The sequence below is a fragment of the Protopterus annectens genome, chromosome 1.part1 (assembly GCF_019279795.1).
Source record: "Protopterus annectens isolate FY-2018-M chromosome 1.part1, PAN1.0, whole genome shotgun sequence".
NCBI lineage: Eukaryota > Metazoa > Chordata > Ceratodontiformes > Protopteridae > Protopterus > Protopterus annectens.
Window position 1 is genome coordinate 169663830 of NC_056726.1, and position 24448 is coordinate 169688277.

A 24448-nucleotide genomic window follows, 5' to 3' on the forward strand; every position below is an offset into this window, starting at 1 on the left:
TGCAAACATCATAGTCCATGGGGACTCCTGTCTGATCTCGTCTGTCAACCTGTCCATCACCATTGCAAATAAGAAAGGGCTCAGAGCTGATTCTTGATGTAATCCCACCTCCACCTTAAACGCATCTGTCACTCCCACCGAAGACCTCACCGCTGTCACACTACCCTCGTACATATCCTGTACCACTCTTACATCCTTCTCTGACACTCCCGACTTCCTCATACAATACCACAACTCCTCTCTAGGCACCCTGTCATATGCTTTCTCTAAGTCTACAAAGAGACAATGCAACTCCTTCTGACCTTCTCTGTACTTCTCCATCAACACTCTCAGAGCAAACATTTTATCGGTAGTGCTCTTTCCTGGCATGAAACCATACTGCTGATCACTAATCATCACCTCCCTTCTTAACCTAGCTTCCACTACTCTTTCCCATAACTTCATGCTGTGACTGATCAGTTTAATCCCTCTGTAGTTACTACAGCTCTGCACATCACCCTTATTCTTAAAAATTGGTAACAAAACAATGTTTCTACATTCCTCAGGCATCCTCTCACTTTCCACAATTTCATTAAACAATCTAGTTAAAAACTCCACTGCCATTTCACCTAAACACCCCCATGCTTCCATAGGTATGTCATCTGGACCAACAGCCTTTCCATTCTTCATCTTCTTCATAGCTATCCTTACTTCCTCCTTGCTAATCCACTGCACTTTATGATTCACTATTCACACATCATCCAACCTTCTGTCCCTCTCATTCTCTTCATTCATCAGCCCCTCAAAGTATTCTTTCCATCTGTTCAACACACTCTCCTCGCTTGTGAGTACATTTCCCCCATTATCCTTTATCACCCTTACCTGCTGCACATCTTTACTAGCTCGGTCCCTCTGTCTAGCCAATCTGTACAGGTCCTTTTCTCTCTCCATAGTGACCAACCTTTCATACTACTCTTCATATGCCTTATCCTTAGCCTTTGCCACCTCTCTCTTTGCCATGCACCTCATCTCCGTATACTCCTGTCTACTTTCTTCATCTCTCTGACAATCCCACTTCTTCTTCGCCAACCACTTTCTCTGTATACTCTCCTGTACTTCCTCATTCCACCACCAGGTCTCCTTGTCCTCCTCCTCTTTCCAGATGTCACACCAAGCACCTTTCTAGCCATCTCCCTTACTAGCTCTGCTGTAGTTACCCAGCTATTCGATAACTCTTCACTGCCACCCACTGCCTGTTTTAACTCTTCCCTGAACTCCACCTCACAATTACCCTTTTTCAATTTCCACCATTTGATCCTTGGTGCTGCCCTCACACTCCTCCTCCTCTTCTTGATCACCAATGTCATCCTACAAACCACCATCCTATGCTGCCTAACTACACTTTCCCCTGCCACCACTTTACAGTCTCCAATCAAAGAAACTGCATATTCTTTTGGAACAGAAGTATGTTAAATGAAAAATAGTTGGTACTATGAAAAAAGTGGAACATAACATTATAAACTTTAATTATGAGAGAAAATGTTGGGGTAGAGGCAGAGACCCCCATCACAGTTGTTTAAATATGAAGGAGCTTTATGGCTTATTCGTTGCTCATGTTACACTTTTGTGTCACTGATGATGATCATCATATTGATCACTGCTGTAGTAGCCTTAGATGTAAAGGTTATATCCTGTCAAGGATATAACAGCTGGCAACTTCCAAAGCTTCAGGCACCTCCCACATTGACAAACTGACAGTCAGCTTGAGATGAGCTGACTAAAAAGACAGGTTTGGGTTCCAAGCCCTTTAGAGTTTTCCTGCCACTTAAGAGTACGCTCCTCTGAGGCTTTTGAAGGTCAGCAGTTGGTTTGTGCAGTTCCTGTGTTGGGCAGATAAGATCTGTTTGGGGAAAAGCCTTCCATTTCAAATGTTTGTTTGTTGTATAATACTTTCCTGTTCAGGAAATTTATTTTAAAGTTAGAAAGCTTGTGTTTTAATGGACTGTCGCTAGACTGTATTGTACTTTTAAATGAGAGCACTCTTTTTGTACTTTCAATTTTAAAGTTGTTTAAAATATTTGAAACAATATTTTTGCTGTGGAGAAATTATGTTTATTTTACTTTTGGGGGTGGCATGGTGTTTTAAAGTGTATTTTATTGTGCTTTCTGAAAAAAAAGTGAGTTTTGAAGACTTAAAATTTTTACCATTGTTTGTTGCTTGTTTTCCCCAGAAAACAGGCAGCATTTTCGCTTGTCCATGGAACAAACTGTTAGTGCAATAACTGATCCTTCTTCCAACCGTAAAAACAAAAATTCAAGCAAACAGCCTTTACCACCACAGCAGGCTAGCAATTTACCTCAGCTACAGGTGGGTGACTCTTCTGTGGTCATTAGTTGTACCTTAGCCCACTCATCTTTTACCCCAATCTCACCCAATGCACCTACAACCACTATAGACCAGGGGTTAGTCTTGTCCTGTGTGGCTATTGGGGTCACCTCAGTGGGCAAGGGAGGGCCACTGTTGCCAGTCCTGGGAGGGGGAACAGAGTAGGCTTCCCTATTTAGTCAGAATGTTTTGCCCATCCCTGAGGAAGCTGCTGTTGCTGCCATTAATAACACTGTTGGCTCCATTTTTCTGTCAAAAAGAAACAGAAAACTAAACATCTACTTCCTCAAATCTCATTGGACAGAAGTAGTTTACAGGGTCTAGTTTTGGGTCAGGGCTTAATTCTGACTACTGTTCCTTCTTTTAAAGTATTTTCTGGTAAAAGACAGAGGGATGCTCTTTTCCTGAACAGGTTCAAGATTCTGAATCTGGACAGAAAGATAAAGGAAAAGATACAGGGGTTTCTCCTCAGATTCCTGATTCAGACTCAGAGGAGAGCTCAATTCCTGATCCCCCCTGTGGGAGTTTCTCTTTCTCTGAGACTATCTCCAGAATGTGTCAGTGTTTTCAGGGTGAAACACTTAGGATTCTCAGTCCCTCAGAAAATACTATGAGGTGTTAGAACCTTCACCCATTCTTCCATTTCTGTCAACTTTGGAGAATGTGTTTGTTACTGCCTACATTTTTCCTGATAGTCAGCCAGGTGCCCATAAAAAGGCAGATAGAACATATAAAGTTCCTCAGTCTTTTAAGCTTTTATACACTTTTTCCAAACTGGACCCAGCAGCTATAGCTTTAGTTAATCCAGTTGCTGCTAAGCATTTAGTTAATTCCACTCCTACTCTTTCTGCTAAGGATGGGAATATTATTGATAAATATGGAGGAAAGGTGTATGCATCTACATTAATTTTCAGAATTTTGAATTGTCAGGCTCATTTGTTAAAGTTTATTCTGACTAATTGTGAAAGCATGAAGAATGTTTTGTCTGTAGTTTATTTCTTCTTGTGAGGAGACATCTGCTTTAAATAATTTTGTTTATTTTATTGCACACATCATTACAAATTGTTTACGGTGTGTGTATGACTCATTTGATACTTCTTCCAGAGCTATGGACTTGTGTACTGTTTTGAGGAGGTGTACCTGGCTCTGCCCTTGGAACTTCTCATATGATGTTAAAATGGGATTTTAAGTTCTTTTGATAGAGATTTATTTTTGGCCCCTCTTCTACAGAATGTATCAAAAATGTGATGAAAGTGGTAAGTGGATACAAGGACTCTCTAAGATTTTTCAGCTCTCCTTTTCCAAATTTTCTAAGGGATTCTTTAACCCCTCATCAAGTTTTAGCAAAAAACAACATAAACAGTCCCAGCAAAATGCTTCTGTTGTAAACAGATGTTTAAGAAGAAATGGCAAGGAGGTTGGGTTCCAAAATGAATTCTGAAATGTCCAAAAACTAAGGACAGCCCAACAAGTCAGAATAACTGTATAACCCCCCCCCCCACACACACACACACACACACACACACACACACACACACACACACACACACACACACACACACACACACACACACACACACACACACACACACACTGACAGCCCTTTTCCCTTCCCCAAAGTCTAAATTTTCACTTTTCTCTTTGTCAACGGACAGTTTCAGACAAATGATTTCTGAAGATCATTTGTCAAGGTTACAGATGGCAATGGAAGGAAATTTCTCTTTTCCAGAGGGTAATCCCTCACTCACCAGACCACACTCTGCCCACCTCTCCTTTATTACATGATGTCTCAGTGAGTGATGAAACCAGTTCCTCCTTCCTAGGTGGGAAATATTTTTTATTCAAGGATGTTTTTCGTACCAAAGAGAGAAAATGCTTGGAGACCAGTTCTCAATCTTTCTTTCCTAAACATGTATGTGATAGTGGCCACGTTCAAAATGATGTCACTTCACAACCTGTAGCCTCCTCTTCTTCCTCGCTCAAGTTTTCTGGTAACATCAGAGGATCATATTATCAGTTCTCTGCCTTACCTTATCGACTATCCACTGCACCAAGAGTATTCATAAAGTGTCTGGCTCCAGTTATAGCTCATTGCAGGCTACTGAGTATCCACATTTTTCCATATTTAGATGACTTGGCTTGTCTTTGCAGAGTCTTTTTCAAACTGTCAGGAATCTCTCATTTGGGTGAGAGATCTCTTATACAAGCTGGGATTACAAGAGAACATTCTACCTGATGAATCTTGGCATCTTCGGGCAATGCAGCAGTTGTCTCAGGTACACAGACAACCCTCTCCTCCTACCACCCAACACTAAAACCTGTGAGAGATGCACTTATGTAGCCAAACTGGAAGCAAAGCTCTCTTCACCCAAGACTGGACTAGACAGTAAAGAGGAGAAGGTAAAGACTTGCACCACACCACATTCATCACAGTCCCTCAAAACCTACACCACCAAAACACACACATAGAAAGACAAAACATACACCTACATTCGCGGAGGCTCTCAATAAAAATATACCCAAGCAACAGGGACCTCCAAAGCAGAAACACAAGCAACCTCCACCCCCCCAACACAACCCAAATGACACATAAACCACAAACTCAGTGTGTCACTCAACCACAGCCCATAAGGCATAACAACGTACCCAACACTCTAGTCATAGGTGACTCTATAGTCAGGCACACTGATGTTCCACTCACCAGGCTAAACAAGGAGAAAGTTACTGTCAGCTGCCTGTCAGGTGCCAGGATCTGCCACATAACGCAAGCACTTAGGTCACTCCACAACAAGTACAAATATGCCTCTGTCATTGTCCATGTTGGTGTGAATGACCTGAGACATACCTCTCTGGACTACATGAAAAGAGACATGGAGGAGCTGTCCAATCTTGTAGCCCAAGTAGGTATGGTCCTAGCCCTGAGTAGCATCCTGCCATCACCCAAAATGATACCACAGTACAAGGACAAAATGATTGACTTCAACAATTGGCTAAGCTTCTGGTGACATTCTGAGGGGATCCAGTATATGTCTGCCTGGGATGACATGACTGACAAACCACGATGCTTTGCCAGAGATGGCCTGCACCTGTCGTCCTTGGGATTCCGGATACTGGCTAAGGCTCTTGCCGCCCCTATAGTGCCTTTTTTAGGCAAGGTTCAAATGACAAATTCACCACCATAACAGGCACAAGCAAGCAAAATCTGAGGGTAATGCTACTCAATGCTAGAAATCTAAACCTCAAAATGCACTCACTCGAGGCACTCCTTAAAATGGAGAACATTGACATCTTTGCAGTGACAGAGACCTGGTTCAAGGCTACAGACAGCACCCCTGCATTACCAGGCTATAATTCATACTACACCTTTCGGTCACCTAACCTGGACTGAAACACTAAAGGCAGAGGCGTGTCCATATTCATTAAGGATATCCACACCTCCAGGCTAGTTGCTCAGCATAATGCATCCGAGATTATCCAAGTGCAACTAACTCTGGGCATGACTGCAATCCAAATTGTAGCTTGCTACAGATCCCCCACCATGCCCCAGGATTCCCACTCCTCATTTCTTGATACACTGGAAAATATTAGGGTACAACCTAACACCCTAATAAGGGGCGATTTCAACTACCCCACCATTAACTGGGAAAACTATTCATGTACCAACTCTTGTCTTCAGCGTTTTCTGGAATTCATAAATTCCAGTGCCTTGGATCAACTTATCCACACCCCCACCAGGGGCAGCAATATCCTAGACCTGGTCATTACCAACATGGGCAACTGGTGTTCCACACCAGAGGTCAATTCCGACCACAAGCTAATCACCCTAGACATCCACATCCCACCCCCACCCCCCATTAGGGAAACCACCATAAAAAATTTCTCCAAAGCCAGCTTCACGCTTCTTAAGACAGAAGTGGCAAACTTCACGACACCCATGCTGATGGAAAATAGAGGTACGACTGCTGAATCCTATACAAATGCACTTTATAAGCACATACACTAGTGCATGGATCGTGCAATCCCTAACAGAACCAAGATGATATCCTCCAAAATAAGGAAGCCAATCTGGTGGTCCCCTGCCATAAACAAACTCTACAACAGAAGAAAAAAACTGTTGCAAAAGAGTAAAATCCCATGATTGGAGGATCTCCCTGGTCAGCCTTAGTAAGAAGCTGAGATCCCTCATAAAATCCACCAAAGCTAGTTACCAAAAGAAAATCGCCACTGATTCTAAAGACAACCACAAAGCATTCTATAGCTATGTCAAGAATCTCAATGGCAACACTCAGATCTGTTCTGAGTTACAGCACAATGGCACTAAATATACAGAACCAACTGATATTGCCAACATCCTGGCAGATAGGTTCAGTGCTAACTTTACTCCTCTCTCATCCCCTAAAGGGCCCATCTCTATACCAGAAGAATGCAAAGTTCCTGTAATCATGGCTGTACAGGTAAAAAACACACTCTCCAAAGCCAAGAACACAGCATCGATGAGACCTGACAGCATCCCAGGCTGCATTCTACATGAACTACAGAATGAACTGGCACCCCACCTAAGTACCATGTTCAATCATAGCCTCACCTCAGGCTTTGTCCCCACTGAATGGCACACAGCAACAGTTATCCCACTCCACAAAGGGGGAGCCACCACAGACCCCAGGAACTACTGCCCCATTAGCCTGGCGAGCCAGGTCTGCAAGGCTATGGAACATATCATCATGGAGCTTATAAACAATGACACTGGTAATCTCCAAACTCTGGACCCTACCCAGTTTGAGTTTGTAAAAGGCAGATCATGTCTCCTAAACCTGATAGACTTCTTTGAAGCAGTCATCAAAGCCGTAGATGTGGGTAAGGTGGTTCACACAGCCTATTTAGATCTTGCCAAGGCTTTCGACACCATCCTCCACTCTGGAATTATAGATAAACTCACTAAACTAGGTATAAATCTCTATGTCACAAGACGGGTTGCCAACTGGCTCACTGACAGAACCCACACTGTTTAAGTAGCAGACTCTAAATCCAACTTCAGACCAGTGACAAGTGGAGTACCACAGGGTTCAGTCCTGGGTCCTCTCCTGTTTGGTATCTACTTCTCTGAAGTACAGGCTAACACAGAAGGTCTTTGGCTAACAAAGTTCACAGATGACTGCAAACTAGGAGCCATAATCAAAACTCCTAATGATGTGGACATCCTACAAAAGGGCCTCACTGAGACAGATGCCTGGTGTCAAAGCTATGGCCTCAAGCTCAATGCCAAAAAGTGCATTGTCATCCCTTTTGGTAAAAACTCTGTACACATGAACTACCACATAGGCGGTAGTCTACTTAACACCGAAAGTGTGATAAGAGACCTTGGGACACAGGTGGACAGTAGTCTCTCCTTTGATAATCACATCACCACAGTAGTCAGGAAATCCTTCTATGTGGCACACCTCATCACCAAAGGTTTCTCATCCAGGAAAAAAGAGGTCATTGTTCCTCTCTACTCATCACTCATTAGACCCATTTTAAAGTACAACGCCCCCTTTGGTATGTACCTCACAAGACATCTACTACAACAACTGGAAAGGCCGCAGAAATGCCTCACAAAGAGGATTACCGGCCTCAAACAGATGCCCTACACAGACCATCTCAAAAAACTCCAGCTTTACTCTGTCACATATTGCCTACTCAGAGGCGATCTCTGCCTAACATACAAATCTATGTCAAACCCAGAGCTGTTGGAAATGCTCCACTTAAAAGAAATCCTAATCCCTCTGAGCTACACGCTCTAGGGACCTAAACCTTGTCACCACAATAAACAGAACATGCTGGAGGGATAGATTCCTGTCCCAGAGACTTCAAATACTCTGGAACAAGTTACCTATCTATATCAAACAAAGCTCCTTATTAGCGCTCTTCAAGAAAAAATTTTGATGATTGGATGGGAGATAGGAAATTCACCCCAGGGATCATTTCTGTGGCTCTGCTCAACAGGGGCACAGGAAAATAATTTTCTTGGGTGGCGAAAGCCAAGGTACCATTTGGCAAGGCTTATATAGGCCCTAGGGCCAATAGCCTAGTACCTGCCTATGAACCTATGAAGTCGTTTTGACTCCTTCACATAGGATTGTGTTCATGGAGTGTCAGATAGACACTACAGTTCACAGAACTTTTCTTCCACAGGAAAAAAAAAAAAGATCTGTATCTAGATCTATTTCTAAGGTTTTCCACTCAGACTTTGGTCAATGTAAGGGAATACCTCTGGGTTTTGAGTTTCATGGCATCTATGATGCATATAATGCCCCTGTAAGACTCCACGACAGAGATACAATGGTATCTGAAACCTCTTTGGTCTCAGCACCAATACCCTTTATTTTCAAACCCAGTGCTGCAGTTTTTGTCAGAAGATAAATCACTTGAAACAGACAGCAAATATATTTAAATCTAGATCTCCTCTTCTCCCTCCCTCCCTGTTCTAAAGCAGTTAGTCAGCAGAGGCACCTCAGACTTTGCTTGGGGAGTAGCTTCAGGAGGGATGAAAGTGCAAGGTGTGTGGGATACTAAAGACAGGCTCAAGCACATCATCATCATCATCATCAACCACCCTTTTTCCCATTTTCTATATGGGGTCAAGGCGTCATGTTACTTGTCTCCATCTCTCTCAGTTCAATGCTACACTCCTGCTTTCCTCAACACTCATGCCTAACTGTTGCAAACTTTCTCTCACACAATCCATCCACCTCTTTGCTATATGCCCTCGTTTCCTCTTACCTTCTTCTTGTCTGTCCCAAATCTTCTGCATTTGGAGCTACTTTGGCTTCTCTGTCCTCATTTCTTCATCTGTCCCGCAGTGTACATCCTACCACCTTTCTCAGGCACTTCATTTCCATCACCTCTAGGTTTTCTTATCTACTCTGCTTTTACTGTCCAGGTTTTTGTACCATGCAGTAGTACTACTCGCACCACTGTTTTGTACACCTTACTTTTCAGCTTCTTTGGCATTCTTCTTTCATACACTACACCTGACACTCTGTGCTAGTTGGGTGCAGCTCCTGTGATTCTAGCTTTGACCTCTTCATTCAGACTTCCCTTCTCCTCAACCACCCTTCCCAGATACTTGAAGCTATTAACCTGTTTCAGTATCTATCCTTCTATCTCAATTCTCATTTTCTTCTGTTTTCCCCAGTTTGCTGTTGTTACCACTGTCTTATCTGTACTTAGTTTCATTCCATGTGCCTTCAGTTTTACATTCCATTTCCCTATCCTTTGCTGAAGTTCTTGCTCAGAGTCTGCCTGTAATGCCACATCGTCTGCATACAGCAAATTTGTTGATCTGTCCCCTTACGACATGTTTGCAAATGTAGTCCATCACTATTATGAACAGCAGTGGGCTCAGAGCTGAACCCTGATGTATGCCAACTCCCATTTGGAACCCTCTGTGAGACCAAACACTGTTCGTACTTGAGTCATTGGGTCCTTGTACATAGCCTGCACTAATTCTACCAATGTTTCTGTGACTTCAAACTACTGCAGTACTGCCCAAATCAGCTTTCTTGGGACCTTGTCGTATGTTTTTTCCAAGTCTAGGAATGCCCAGTCGGACTCTTTCCTCATATCTAGCCGCTTCTCAGTTATCTGTCTCACTGCAAACATCAGGTCAGTTGTGCTGCAACCTGATCTGAATCTGAGCTGCTCATTTCCCATCTTACTTTCTACTACTCTGTGTAACCATTTGTCAGTCACTCTCTCCAGAACTTTCTTGCAATGTGACAGGTGTTTTATACCTCTGTACTGCCAACAGTTGTGAATTTCCCCTTTGTTCTTGTACACTGGCATGAGTATGCTTATTCTTCAGTCACCGGGGATATGCCTTTCTGTCCACACTGCTGTGAGTACCCTCAGGAGCCATTTCTTCCCTATTTCGCCCAGCATCTTTATCATATCAGCTGTGACCTCATCTGAGCCTGCTGCTTTCCCTGACTTCATTTTCATACTTCTGTGGTGAGCTCCTCTTCTTCTCTCACAGTAAGCTGTGTCTGGGTCAGTACAGTTTCTGTGGGGTTTTCTTCTTTCATAAACTGTTGGAAGTACTCCATCCATCTGCCTTTGATGTCCTGTGGGCTGGTGAGCAGGTTGTTGCTGGCATCCCTTATGAAGGGTGTCTGACTATCTTCTTTATCTTTCTGTTTTTGCTTGGAACTTGATGTAGTTTCTTTATGCCAACTACTGTCACTTTCAAGAAGCTGGTAGAGTGCCTCTGATGTCCTGTTCTTTGCTACTGCAACTCCTTTCTTAGATTTTTTGTTAGTCAACCAGTATTCCATTTTAGCCTGGTCCATCTTTCCTGCCTGTACTCTTTCTTTCTTTTGATGACTTCCTGAACTTCTGCATTCCACCACCAGCTTTCCATATGTACTTTATTTCCATACCTGGCTCAGCCACATATCTGTTCTGTAGTCCTCACACATGCTGTTTTGAGGCGCTGCCATTCTTCTTCAACTCCACCTATTTCCTCCTCTTCTTGGAGTGCTTGAGCTGTAATTCCTTGAACTGTTGTACTTTTCCTCCAGTCATCTTCCAGGTCTTCAGCCTGGTCTCTGTTGATCTTAGAGCCATCTCTGACCACTGCTTGCAACTGATTGTGGCAACCAGTGCTTTATGCTGTGGGCCAACTGTTTTCACAACTTTGTAATCACTAATTCTACTCCAGTGCTCTTTTCTTACTAGGAGGAAGTCTATCTAAGTTGTATGTTGACCACTCTTGTATGTGATCTTCTGACTGTCTCTCTCTTTCTGAATTATGTGTTGGCTACTATCAAGCAGTTTGCCAGACAGAAGTCTAGAATGGCCTCTCCTTCTTTATTCTTTTTGCCCCACCCATGTGGACCCAGGCAGTCCTGACATCCTGTTCTGTCTGTCCCAATATGTGCATTCAAGTCACCCATTATCAGCATCAATTCATGTTGCCCTGTTTTATCTAGATGGTCCTGCAGCTGCTGTATGAATGCAGTTTTTCCTCACTGTCACAACCCTGCTATGGGGCATAGGTTGATATAATCAACGCTGTCCTATCATCACACTGGAGTCTGATTGCCATGTGTAAGTCACTAATTCTGATAACATCCCTCACTGCCTTCTGAAGCCTCTCTCTCAACACAATTCCCACAACATTTCTAGCATGTCCCTTCCTAAGTAGTAGACTGTGGATCCCAAGTCACTAAGTTTGTTGCACTACCCTTCCATCTTGTTTCCTGGATACATAGGATGTCCAGCTTCCTCTGTACCATAATGTCATCCACTTCCAAGCTGTGTCCTGTCAGTGAACCTACATTGAGAGTAGCAATTCTTAGTTCATGCTTGGCAGGTTAGTTTTATGTCCAGCTTTAGCTCAACAGAGTTATCTCAGGTAAGACAGGCTTAGACAACTGGACACCGGCCGGCCAGTAGCTTATTGACCCAGTGCTTCTGGGCTTTGTGATGGACACACACTGGCCAGTAGGGGCACATGCACCCTCCTACTGCTAGCATTGGTCTCTGACGTGGATTGAAGTAGGCTAGGTCCTCAACCCATTTATCTCCGGCAAATACCCATGCTCATTTGGCAACATTAGTCAGCATAACCAAATCACCTAGAACCATAATTTACACAACTGAGTGGCTAGCCCTGCCACAGCATGCAGTCTGTGATCTTTGTTCTCCTATCTTGAGGATACTGTGCACCACAGTAGAAGGCCAAAGCATTTGGTCTGTGCAACTCTTCCCCAATAGAGCACCATGTAGAGTCTGTGCTGCTACCCACAGCTCCATTCATTGGTGAGTTTGATATGGAAACACTCAGCATGTTTTTTCAAAGATGGGAGGAACCCCATAAAGGCACAGGGAGAACATGCAGGCTACAAACAGGCATTGACCAGAGGTCAGGCTCAAACCTTGTACCTTGTGCTTGGGAGGCAAAAACCTTAACTATTATAAATATAAAAGAGATGCTTGCCCTAATCAAGGCACTCAACTCTCTGAATCATTTTTGGTCCCTGGGACTTGTTCAAGTTGTTGCAGACAATACCACACTCATATGGTATATCAGCATGCAAGGGGGATCCAGGTTGCACCACCTTTTCAGGCTAGACATGTTAGCTTGTCATACAGCTTCACAGCACAGTCTCAGTCTACAGACATCCTACATTCTGTCAGATCAAAACAGTGTGGCAGACAAGCTGAGCAGGACAAGAGCAGGCCCTCATAAATGGAAACTAGAACAGGGGTTCTTCCAAGATTTGATCCATCTGTGGTGAGTTCCTCAAGTACAATTATTTGCCTCCTGTCTGAACAATTAATTGGCTACTTAATGCAGTAAGACCTGGAGGACAAATGCCTTTTCTTGTTTTTGAACAGGAATGTTCCTATAAGCTTTTCCACTATTTCCACTGATATACAGAGAACTTCTAAAGATTCAAAAGGAATCCCCAAGATCAGTTCTGGCCCAGGCAACAGTAATTCTCCCTTCTTTTTGAAATGGCCAGGGCAATTATCACAAGCTTCCTCAGAGACTGGATCTACTCACAAAAAATTCTGGGTGTTTGATAAACCCAGCCCCAGTCAACTTCAGTTGACTGCCTGGATGATAGGGTCTTAATTTCCCTTTAGGCACCTGTTTTCTGAGGATGTACAGCAGGTCCTAATGGCAGCAAGAAGGCATGCCACTAGAAAACCATATATTAGCAAATAGAAAAGGTTTTCTAGTTGGTGCCAACAGTATAACCAGCACCCATTCAGGGCTAGTTGTTCTCTGGTTTTACAATGTTTGCTTGCGTTACTATCCTCTGGCCTTTTTTACTCCACCATCAATGTTCATTTAGCAGCCATTTCACTATGTCTGCCCATTGGTCTTCCTCTTTCAATGCATTCTCATGTCAAAATGTTTTTGAAAGGGGTTTTGCATAATAGGCCTCCAAGAAAACCAGGGGCCCCTCCTTGGGATTTTAATTTTATATTAGAGAAGCTAACACTTGCTTCATTTGAACCAGCTGAGCTAGCTGACTTGAGGTTCTTAACATGGAAAACAGTTTTGCTGAGTTTTCTGACTTCTGCAAGAAGGGTATATGAGTTGCAAGCTCTAATGGCGAGTCAACTTTATCTCATTCTCTACAGACAGAAGGTTTCTTTGAGAACTAATCCTTCTTTTATGCTTAAAGTGACATCCAAGAGTACTTTAAGCCAAAATATCCATCTTCCCATTTTCTTTCCTGAGCCTAAACATGAAGGAGAAGGGATACTCTTCACCTTGGATGTCCACAGACAGATAAGATACTATTTTGACAGAATCTTTCAGATCTTCGGATCATTTGTTCATTTCTTGTGAATGTAAGAAGAAGGAACAAATCCTGTCAAAGCAGACTGCTTCCTAATGGTTGTCTAAGGCTATTATCTTTTGTTTCAGTCAACACAACAAAACTATTCCAGGCAAGGTCAAGGCCCACTTTACCAGGGCCTTGGCTTCATCTATGGATTTTTGGAAAGGGTTGGATTTTAGGTCTTCTGTACTTACTTCAACAATGTACTATAAGCTTTTTTTTCAAACACCTTTATTGAATTATCACTTGTGAGAAGCATTTTACATCACAAACCATAGTGACACACTCCCAGTTGCAAACATTATACACCACTTATAATCTACTCAATCATTTTCAGTCAAACATTACCTAGCTCATTTAAGTCCTGCCTTCTTTTAATCCTTACTCCTCCCCTGTATGTATTGTTCCCACAATTCCCATTTTTTTCCTGTGTAGTTTGCTCCTACCCTTTTCTAAAGATCTCAATTCCAGTTGTTTTATCTCTGTTACTATACTCACTGCTTCTTGATTCCTTCTCTAGGTGTAGATTAGGCTTTGCTAGGACCCTATTCCAGAGGCTCCAGAATACTACTACTTCCACCTCCCAAATGAGGTAAGCTAGGGTAATTTATCCATATAGCTAAGGCTACTGCAGCAGTGAACAGTATAATGAACATAGTGCAGTTGTATGACTAAACCTACCATAGCAGTAGATGTTCGAATGATCACTGCTGCAGTGGACACTCCATCACCCTTGTTTTTAGTGCATTGTTTGTATCAGGGAGTGAATACTTATTTTTTGTTGTGCCTAGCATTGTCCTTTCAGGGCTTAGCTTTCTTTCTCTGTTGGCATGAAAACTTTGAAGGGCTTGGAGCTCAGACCTGTCTTTTTGGTCAACTCAGCTCAGCTCGAGCTGATTCGTGTTTTGGATGCATGGAAAGTACCCTGAAACTTTGGGCACTGGCCAGCTGTGAAATTGTTGGCAGGATATAACTCATATAGCTAAGGCAACTGCAGCAGTGATCATTTGAACATCTACTGTTATGTTAAGTTTCCTTACACAACTGTACTTTCTGAGTTTCACTGTTGTTAGACTGAGAATATGATTTGAAGTTCCAGTCTAGGTAAATGAGTAATAAATCCCAAGAGGTAAGCAAGTGAGTCTGTTGCTAGCATTAAAAGGTGTACAAAATACATTGTGGGTTTTATGTGTGGGATCCCATAACTGAAAGAATCTATTAAGGCTTTGGAGGTAGACATGGGAAAATGTTTGGTGCCATAAGTAAGTTAGAAATAATTCTTTTCAGAGACATGCATATTTTGAATGGAGAAGAGAGTCATGATTTGCTCTTTTTGAGAGAGAACACATTGGTGCAAGACAAGCTATATAACACCCTACAGAACTCACAGTTGCCATCAGCTATGCACTAAATGATTAAAGTGATGTAAGAGATGCCAGGAAATCTACCAAATGGAGAGCTATGCAGGCTGATGGATGACCAAGATCATCAGCCCCAGATGAATATCTGTACTTGTTTCACAACAGTAGAACATCCTGCCCACAGTTGTATACAGCTGTTATAAGTAGTCATGACTGTCAAATTTCCATATGCATGCTGTTCCTGTTTGTTTCTGTTTACCTGTCTATAAGACCCTTATTATTTACTGCTGCAAATGTGTATCTTTTTTTGACGGCCGGGGGGGGGGGGCTGCTGAATATAGGTATTCCATTCATCCTGAGCAGTGCTTCCTGCTGCCAAGTACTACTATTTTTTATTTATTTTTTTTTATTTTCATTGTTTGTTGAATGGGTTAGTTCCACTAGGCAAGCAGCCTCTTTTCAGCAGAGACCCGAGGTGGCATTTATACTACAAGGGGAAATGTTTCCAGTGCATTGAGGAACTTCCCCTACTTGTTAGAAGAGTGCTTGCTCCATTCCTAGCAGAGTGGCTGCTTGGAGAACAGCACCTCAAGGAGACCCAAGATGGCAGATAGCACAAAAGCAAATGCCAGTGAGTGTTTGAAGCTCTTCAAGATTCTAAGGAGCTGTTTCAGCATAATTTGATTGTTTCATCAGAAGCATTCAAAACAATGATGGATGTCTTATTACAACCCTCCGGTCAGGGGGTTGCAGGATGATATTTTGGTAAATTGTTGTTGCAGAGAAAGCCAGAGAGTGGAAAAGATGTTTTATGGGGTAAATTTACGGACAAAGTTCAGTCGGAAGATTCAGAAGTTATTTTGAATGAAGATTTCCAAACAGAGAAATCATATGCTGAGACTGTTAAAGACACTGCAGAGAAAGTGGTGAGAGACAAACAAAGGAACGGAAATGTCAACAATCAAAGGAAATTTATGATGAGAATTCAGAACAGAGAAGAAAAAGAAATGGACAGATATGACATTTGGGATAATTTAATGGTCTCATTGGGAGTGAAGGCTCAGAAGGTTGTTGTTTTTCTTTTGGCTTTTCCCGTTTAGGGGTTGCCACAGCGGAACTCCGGTCTGCTAATGACTGACCATAGATTTTTACTGTGCCAAGGTGCCATCTCAATGCCCAACCTTCAATGAAGGCACACCCATTCTACGCATGTCTTTTGATCTTATTCTTAAAGAGATATTTTGTGACATTATTTTTTAGATTGGTTCTGTTCTGGAAAGTTTTTTTTTTTGGAGATTATGAGAAGAAAAAGAATTGTAATCCATGGAATTCTTATGTGGTTTAAGCAATTCACAGAGAAACAAAAAAGAAAATGCATGTTCAATTTCAAACTGAAGTTAACAAAGAAATGTTGAAGAGGCATTTAAGCAAACTTTGAAAAGAAGTTATGGATATTAACAAAGTCTATGATAACAGAGGATTATGGACTGGGAAATAGAGGACTGTCATATTGTACTGAAAACGGAGAAATAAAAACAGTTGTTTATATCCCTAGTATGATAAATGTAGAGGTTAACAGTGGTTGTTGTAAAATATTGGGGGCAACCAAAAACATGTTTTTTTTTCTGTGGAAGAGGTGATCATTCGATAAGTAACTGTGATAAGAGGAAAAGTTATATTTGTGAGGAAACACGTCATGATGCAAAAATTGTGAATTGAAATGTTATAAATGTAACAAAATTGGGCATTTGTGGATAGATTGTAATTTAGAGAAAAGAGTTGAAGAAGAAGAAAACAAATGTAAAGACAGTATATGAAGAGAAGAAACAGTCCCAATAAAAGATAAAGAGGAAGTGGGGAAGCAAGATTAGGGTAAAATAAAGATAAGGATAAAGAGAAAATGAAACAGAAGACAATATAGAATAAGGTTCTGAAATAAGTGATGAAGATATAAATTGGAAAATTGTGAAAAGAAAAATAATTCTATTGGCAAAAGAGTAACAGAAAAAAGTTTAAAGTAGTAAGTATAAAAGAGAAAAAGAAAGGAAATAGATAATGCAAATGAGATAAATACTTCAAATTTACACAATTTCTGGTAAGTTACAATATAGACATACCGACAACTTTATAATGCTTTCAGTAAATATAAATAGTATCAAAATATAAGTAAAAGAATAGACATCCTAAATTGATGTACTAAGTGTGTTGTTTATGTATTAATGCTGGAAGATGTAAGATTTGTTTGACATAAGAAGAAAAATTATGAACAAAGAAACTTTGGGGGGGAGATACAATATGGAACCTAGGAAAGCAAATTGTAGATCTGAAATGGCATAGTCAGGTATATAGAATTATAACATTGTATGCATGTATTACAAGAAAAGAAAGGGAAATTTTATTTCATAAAAATTTGGGTTATGTAGTAGTAATTAATATGAATATAATATTAATGGGAGATTTTAATTGATATTTGAGAGAAAAAAAGAATAAGAGAGAAAATTATGTTATGGACATTGTAGAAGCTATAAAATATGGCAGTTTAAAGATTTAGAATAATAATTTGTGGACATGTAGTCTAGGTATGTATAAGACGGAAACAGATTATTTTATTATTTCACAAGGTTTAAATACAGCTAAGGGAGAGACACTTATAACAATCTTTTCAATTCACTCAACCATATGAATAGAAATACAAGAAAATAAGGAGTATATCAGATTTGGAAAAGTAATACAATGAATAAATGAGAAATTATGGGATGAATATAAATATATATATATATATATATATATATATATATATATATATATATGCGTTTATGACAAGATCACATTTCCACTGGTGCATGCTGTATAAAACTGGCCTGAGTGATGGCTAGCTTTGAAAGAAAAATATAAAAAATGCTTTTTAGACGGGCAGCCAGATGTAAGAAAAGCAGATAAAATAAATCATAAAACAATGTGGATTGATGATTTAAAGCATTTGGAAAGGAACTATATGTAACATTGTGTGATAGAATGGTGAATTTATGAAAATAATGAAGATAAAATTAAATAATTATTACTTAAACAAATATAGAATTTACAAGGCAAAATAGAAGAGGTATCAGCTTATTTTAATAGCATAGTTAAAGAGAATACTAGTATAATGAGACAAATGAAAGATGATGGAGGAGATGTGAGAAGATCTCAGGAACAAATTATGAATATTGTAATACATTATATAACAAAAACATTTTAAGATAAAAAGAAAGTTCAGAAAGGAATGGCATGTTAAAAACTGACAGAACAAGAAAATAAGGAATTGGAAAATGAGATTTCCTTATATAAATTAAATAAAGTACTTAGACAAGTTAATTTTTAGTTAGTTTCAGGAACAGATGGAATAGGATACAAATTTTGTAAGAATTTTATCAACTGACAGAAAAAAATACTTCTTAAACATTATGAATGAGTGGTTAAATTAAGGTTTTATGTATAAAGATTTATGCAGTGGTATACTTAAATTTGTATGGAAAAATGAAGACAAAAATAAAATGCAGATTATAAGATTTTTATGAAAATAATTCAGAAGAGAATAGAAAGTAAAATGAAAATTATTGTGGAAGATAGCATATAAAGTTTAAAGGGGTAAGGATGTCAGGAATTATTATTCATTGTAAGGGAAATTGTGGATAATACTTTAAGCAGGACTGAAGAGACCAAGATCACACTACAAGATTTAAATAAAGGAAGTGGAGGTTTAGGATTAATAAACCCAATTGTTATATGCTGCTTCTTTGAATTTGTATAAAGTTTTGTTTTGGATAAATGATAAAAATGAAAATTTTGTAGTGCATTTACTAAAGTGCAAATATAAGTGGCATTGAGATATGTTAAAAAATCAAAAGAAGAAAAGCATGTTTAAATGAAGTAATGTGATGCTATCAAGAAAAAATATTTTACAGAAAATAAAAATTGATGAAAGAGAAAATGAGAGGAAAGTATGGTATAAAAATATCATGATGCAATATTGTTATGTTAATCCTTGAGCTGAGCTAGTGAATGAGAAAATTAAAGTTATAAAAGTATGAAAAGTGTGGTAGAAAAAGAAAGTATAATATCAATATTTTTATGAAGATTAGTGAATAATTAACAGTAAAGGGAAATATGTCATATAAAAAAATCAGTGAAAGGGTTTATATGTTTTGTGGTAAAGAATAAACTGTAAAATGTGTTTTCTTACAATATATAAGGGTTGCAAAAGTGTGGGAAAATTGTGTAAAGAAATTTTCTTTGAAAATATAAAGGAGGTAAATTAAATAAATATAGATATGGTTATGTATGGATATTTAGCCATAAAAATAAGGAATATGTTAGTATAATAGATAAAATATTATTTTATGTTCTGTGGACCATTTAGAAAGGCTAACTGAAATCATGTTTAGTGATAAATGGTGACTAGCAGTAATTCTGAAGAAAAATTAGATAGTGGTTGTGGAAAAAGGAGTGGGATTCAAATAAGATAATGAAGGTTTAACATAATGAAAAGCAAGATATCTATGACTGTATGACAGTGGAAAGGAATGGAAAGTTGTACACTATGAATTTGTATGCATGTAAATATGTATGTTTGTAAATGGTATTGCACAGTTTGTAAATGGTATCGCACATAATGTTTGTTAAACAAAGAACCCCTACTCTTTTTGATAGGTGCCATGGGATCTTTTACAGTCGCTTGAGTTATCTCCAACTCAAGCAGGTTGGGCCTTGATTTAATGTCTCTGAAGGACAACACACTCTGGAGTACAGCACACAACTAGTTTGCTGCAGTACTTGAACACTGATTGATAGTCACCTCTGCAACAACTCCATGCACATGCAGCTTTTTCCACCTGCAGCAGTATATCACCCCATCTTCTACTGTTTCCATGCTTAAGAAACTTACTAGTCATGCACTTTAGCACCTGCACCTGGAACCTACTCACTTAGGCTTACCTTGTAGCACATCTCCTGTTAAACCATTCTGTTGTGCCATTTCTGTACCTGTTGTGTTCCCTTATGTTATGCTTAACATATTGAAAAGCACATGCCTGGCCCTCCTTGCTCCATAGATAATATATTGGCATATCATCATGTTACCTTTTGCAGTTTTGTATCTTTGCCTTTGCACTATTCAGTCATCTCCCACTGTTGCACCTTTGCTTTGTTGTGTGTAATTCACAGTACAGGATGTGTGCTACTCTGTTAGATGTAGTGGCCCATCTGAGACATGTTATGCACTAAATGCATTTTTGACAAACCACAGAGCCGTTGTTGTGTACTGGGAAACGCACAAAACATCCTGTCAGAATCATGCTGAAGTGTTTTTTTTTTCAAGATTCATCTTAGAAACAGACCAAGATGATGCCTTCTACAAGATCATCCAACATATTACATGCTTTTACTTGACCTTATAAATCATCTATGAAAAAAGAAACATTAGTGTCTAAGAGAATTCCTCTACTTTAGAAAAGAATATGCTATTTTCCTTAAAATCAACATTTTAATAAAAGCCAAATAAAGTAAACAGTTATGAAAAAATTCTAGTTTCCCCAATTTCCATATTTTGAGGGCTCTTCTGTGAGCATGGTTCAGTTCTAGAAGTTTTCTGTGTTTGTTGTTCTTCACTGGATCACTGTTGCCATTTTTCTAAACATTTATATAAAATTGTGGCTTATGTCCATCAGAAATGGCAAGAGTAGCTCTGGGCACCAAATCCAATATAAAGACTCAAACTAATTGTGTCTTTTGTTTAAAAGAGGGACATAACATCAGGTTGTATGCTGTTCACCTTTCTTTCACTCAAAAAAAAAAAAACAGTAAGGAGTGGGTTTATTGAAAATATGTGTTAGGCTTTGTGTGAGCTGTCATGTCAACAGATTTCCCAGTGGCTGACACCCCTCAAAGGCCAAGAAAAAGAAAACATTGACAAGAGAGGTAAGTGACAGAACCTATATGTACACACCTTTCTCATGCAGTCTGTGGCTGATGATTCCAGTGAGAGGCTTATGCAACCAGCAGACCATCAGTTTGCTTCAGTGGGGCCCTCTAGCATGTACCCATCAGTGACCACTATGGCCCAGGACCATTTCACATCCAAAAAGAGTGTTAGGCAGAATCAGCTGGGAAGGGAGAATTGTATAGTATTCTGTCTGAGAATGAGGGAGGCATGCATTAGATACTGGTGAGGGAAGACACTGGCGGGTTGCTAATGGAGGTCCATTCCGCTTCATCCCCAAAGACCAAACCTCAAAGATTATATATCTTGACACTCCCACAAAAGAGCAGTCAAAACACCAAACATTTCTCACCTCCTACTGCCCTTCTCATTATAAAGGGACTCAGGGGGAATTATGTTAACTTTGCCCAAGGATTATTCAAAGCCATCCAATAATTTTAGCCCTTCTTACCTCCTTCTTTCTCATCCACACCTGTCAAGATGAAGAGTGTGCCTTCTTTTTCTTCTGATCATGAAGAATTGGATTATGCTTCACAGTTTTATTCCTCTACAGCTTTTGAAACTGTGTCAGAGCATACCCTTTCTTCAGGTTCCCTAAAATTCTGACATTTTCTTTGGGGGATACAATTTCAAAAACAGAAAGACTTTTTCAAATGGGAAGTTGAGGAAATATCTGAGTCTCAAAAAAAGAATTATGAACACCTGAGCATCAACTCCCCTAATCCTGTGGCTATCTCTCCTGTCTTAGAAGCTATGGTGGATATCTTTTCTGCTGCATCTTTAGCACCATATTCCCAAACCCCAGCTTAAAAGAAGCTTAATAGGCTCTGCAGGGTCCCAGATATCCATAATTATCTTTATAAGAATCCTTGGTGGCCACAGTGGTGCAGCAGTTAGTGTTGCCGCCTCACAGCAAGAGGTTCTCCGGTTCGATTCTCGGCTGGGGTGCCTTCTGTGCAGAGTCTGCATGTCCTCCCTGTGGTTGCGTGGGTTTTCTCCGGGTGCTATGGTTTCCTCCCACATCCCAAAGACATGCTGTAGGTGGATTTGACACTCTAAATTGGCCCTAGGTGTGAGTGTGTGCATGTGTGTGCCTTCTGTGGAAGGTTGGGTGCCGGGCTGGCAACTCGACACTGTAAAACTCCACTGCCAATCATGAGCGGATAGGTGATCCGCTGTGGCGACCCCTAACCAGGAAAAAGCCAAAAGAAGAAGAAGAATCTTTATAAGAATCCTTCTGCAGACCCAGCTGTTATTTCTTTTGTTGCAGACAAAGGTACAAGAACTCTGTCTTCTGTTATGTCTCTAATGACAAGGACAACAGAACTTTTGACAGATTTGGCAAACAAGTTTATAATTTTTTGTGTTACCCTTTATGTCCCTAAATTGCCAAAGTCATACATCTAAGTATCTCTTGTCCATCAAATATGCAATAACCTTTAGCTAACATTCCTAATTCATTTGGAAATGGTAAATTCTGTATCTCAGGTTACTAGACACTCTATTAAATGTGTATGTGATGCTACAGAAGCTATTTCTAGTTGTCACTAAGGGGTTGGTCATGAGAAGAAATGCTATGTAAAAATTTCAGACTTTTCCAGGAGACCTAAAAGCATAGATGTTAAATACCCCTCTGGAAAACAATATGTTATTTGGTAATTCCTCTGGTGAGGTTCTCAAAAAACTGGAAGAGATGGGCAAATTAATGTAATGAGTTAAGCATCAGTGAAAATCCTTTTATTCAAAACTTTTCCTGGTTCCTAGGAAAGAAGGCATTTGGTGATTCATTTTAGACCTTTCCATTCTTAAGACATTTTTGCATATCCCAAAATTCAAAATATTGCCTCATCAAACTCTTTCCTTTGATTTTCTTTCAGACATTTCTGATCACCTTGGGCCACAAAGATTCTTACCTTCATATCCCCATTTACAAAAAACCGCAGATCTTATTTAAGGATGTTCATCATTAGATCACTGTTGCAGTAGCATAAGTTGTATGGGATGTATTCAGCCAAGGATCGGATGTTTCACCAACTTTCAAAGCTTTAGGGCACCTTCCACATGCCTGTACAACTGTTAGTGCTCAAGGTCACGCCAGTATAAAACAGACATATGGGCACCAAAACTTCATAACTTTCTTGCCATCAGTGGTTGGCTAGTTAACACAATGTAGACAGATAAGTACTCCATTGGGGACTACCTTCCATTATTTTTCTGAAAAAAGTAATTTTTTTCTGTCAGAATTTATGTTTAGGAGAAAGGGAGAGTGTTCATGTGGCTAACAAATTTCATAAGAAGATCATCACACATCTTGTCTCTTCTTTTTTTTTTTAATTTCTCCAAGTCTTTTGGGTGTCTAATACCATGACGGGAATGGACCTCATTCCTAACTCAAAGTACGATTAAAGTTTATGAAATTAGTATTGTTTCAGTCTTTGATGTTAGCCAGAAGTGCTCTCTGCAGCACCTGCAGTGTGCCCAGTAATGATTCCTTCTGTAATTCATATGGGGTTACATGTACTGGTACCATATCTAAATACGATTGTAGATTCTTTTTTTATAAGATTCATTGCTCCTACTACTATTGGAACTGTCTGGGTATCTTTCTTCCACATTGCTGTCGTTTCTGCCAGCAAATCCTGATATTTTATGACTTTGTGTCTCTCTGTACACAAGACACTGTAGTCAATGGGTGTGGCGATTTGAATGATCAATGCTACTTTTGTCTTCTTTTCATGGACCACTATATCCAGTTTTCTAGCATCTGTTTTTTGAACTGTTGGTAATGGGTTATCCCATGTGATGTAGACGTCATTTTCTACAATTCTTTGTGGCTCATGTTTCCAGTGTTTTTCAGACACTTCAATACCGTAATGTTTGCACAGTTCTCAGTGCAACAGTCTTGTCTCGTCTGTGCAGGGAATGAACATTATACTGAGATTTGATTAATCTGTTCATCTTACACCCCTAAGACCCTTAGAAAAAAGGAGAGTTCCCTCTTACTTTCATTTAGAGAAACAAAAAGCGGAAATCACTTGCCAGCAGTATTATGGACCAGGATTCCAGCTCCTTGGCCAATCCCCTTTTGGTCCTGAAGAAAAGAATAGTTTCAAGGGAAACTTCAGTCTTTCCTCCAGCTTCCATGTTGCCTCGGCCTTCAGTCTTTGACTCTGCATTGGCCATCTCAGTGCCCATGAATAGTTCTCCAGTTCCTCTCAACCACTGTAGCATTGCAGAGAGTTGGTACCTCCTACAAGGCTGCCCATGTATCTGCTTTGAGCAGGGGAAAACTACTTCTTGCAGCATCAGAGGAAGGAACAGACATTATTGCCTGTCAGGGCCGCTCTGAGGATTTGGATTCCTAGGGGATGGCCAGATACCTAAGTGCTTCTTTTCAGCTGACAGT